Genomic DNA, 2,299 nt, shown 5'->3' with positions numbered 1-2,299 from the left:
GACCCGGCTTGTCTGAGGATCCTCCTGTTGCTGAACCATTGCCTTACTCCTGACTACGTTACCTTCTCCAATCCTGACCCGGCTTGCTCAACTATTCTTTGGACTCTGTCCGAACCGTTCCTGTTGCTACCTTTCCTGCATACTGGATTCCTTACCTGCATTTACTAAAAGAAACATTACAGGTGGCCACTCCTAGGAAGGTTTACCACTGTTTCACGTTTTCTCCATTCATACATAATGTCTCTCGCTGTGGTTCGCTGGAGTCCCAGAGCCTTACAAATGGTTTTGTAACCTTTCCAGCTCATGATATCTTATCTTGAGACCTTTTGGTCTACTTCTACTTTTAAGTGCGTAGTCATTTAAGCACATCATACTCATGACCACAATCCCCGGCTTTGATAACACCTACATTGCAGGCATAGATCACAGGTTGCAAACCCCAAAGGCCACCCCTGGCACCCAGATTACACACATAGGACTTGCCTCAGCACCAACATTGCATCCACAGAGCTGCCCAGCACCCAAATCGGGCACATAGGATTGGCCCAAGCATCCAGACTGCACACATAGGACTCGACCCAGCACCTAGATCTTCCCCATCTCTCTTTTCTCTTTGTTTATCCCTCTTCTCTTTATCTCTTCTTTCTGTTTGTCGCCTTCTTTTCTCATATTTCTCTTTATTTCTCCTCATCTTTCTCTTTACCTCATCCTTTTTATTTTATCTCTCACCTTTTGGTTTATCTCTTCTGCTCATTCTCTTTACTCCTCCTCATCTTTTCTCCCAACCCCCAACCAACTTTTATCTATAGTTTTCTCTTTTTTTTACTATTTCTCCCCTTTTTCCCAATCACTTACCTTGCTGTAGTGTGAGCCCTATGAGCTGCTGTGCTACCCCCATGACCCCACCTCCTTCTTCCACAGTCAATATCAATTTCCCCATTGTACCCCCACCACTGGATGTGCTGAGCGCTGACATATGATGTTATATGCCGACATCAGGAGAATCCGAAGGGAATGGTGAGGGCCGGTTGGAAGGAGATCCACCCTCCTCAACTTGCCCTGCTCCTAGAGCGTATCTACATGGGGGTGGTTCCAATGCAGACCACTGGAGTGCCCTTCTAGTCCACCACAGAAGAGGTGTCCCTACATAGATCTATAGATTATCTCTAAAGACATCAGAATGCTGAGGCCAAGCCAGAATTAATAATGGATAAATGAACATTGCAACTATGTTCAGTATAAATAAAGAACCCTTTTCCTTCTGTTTGATGGTTCTTAGGCACAGCAGTTGTTAAACTGCAGAGCTGTAATGACACGTCCCATACCAGCTATTAACCTACTATAATGGAGCTCATAAAAAGCTGTGTATATCGGCAGAGTCGGCCCTGGTTTGGGCAGGTATTTTTCATTCCCACTACAGCAATATGTTAAGACTATGTTCTGCAGATGCTCTGCATAAAAGAAAAATAATTTGGTGTAATGGTAATATTAAATCGAACATGTTTTGTAATCATGCTCTTGTAGCTCACCAGATGTTCTTCTCCACTCAGAACTGCTTAGTGGCAAGGTAAAATAATAATTCAATTATGACTGTTAATTTTTGCTATAATGAGTATGCAGAATAGGAAATGTATTTGTACATATGTGTGTATACAAATAAACTAGAATAGAATTGTTTTTCCCCCCAAAATTCTATACAATATGCAGACAGTTAGTAACCTGTATGTATACACCAATCATCCATAAAAAAGTATCCCTATTTTACATTTTGAAATTATATGTTGTATTACTTACCTGCTAAAGGAAGATGTGTTTCAGCAAGAAACAAGGCTTTTTTAGTGTGTGTGTATCAGTGTATCAGTGTATCTACTGACAGGTAGAGTGAATAAAACTGATAATCTTGTAATCATGTCACCTTTCAGTGGGTGGGATATATTAGGCAGCAAGTTAAAAATGTGTCCTCAAAGTTGATGTGTTAGAAGAAGGAGAAATGGGCAAGCGTAAGGATCTGAGCGATTTTGACAAGGGCAAAATTGTAATGGCTATTTGACTGGGTCAGAGGATCGCTAACACTGCAGCTCTTGTGGGATGTTCCCGGTCTGCAGTGTGCAAGGAAGGAAAAGCGAGAACTAGACACAGGGTCATGGGCGGCCATTGATGCACTTGGGGGGTGAAGGCTGGCCCGTGTGGTCAAATACGAAAGAAGAGGTACTGTAACTCAAATTGCTGCAAAAAATAATGCGGGGTCTGATAGCACATACAGTTTGTTGTGAATGGGTCTGTGTAGATGCAGACCGGT

This window comes from Spea bombifrons, chromosome 4, assembly GCF_027358695.1.
Source record: "Spea bombifrons isolate aSpeBom1 chromosome 4, aSpeBom1.2.pri, whole genome shotgun sequence".
In the NCBI taxonomy this organism is placed as follows: domain Eukaryota; kingdom Metazoa; phylum Chordata; class Amphibia; order Anura; family Pelobatidae; genus Spea; species Spea bombifrons.
Note: the sequence above shows the minus strand (reverse complement) of the source record.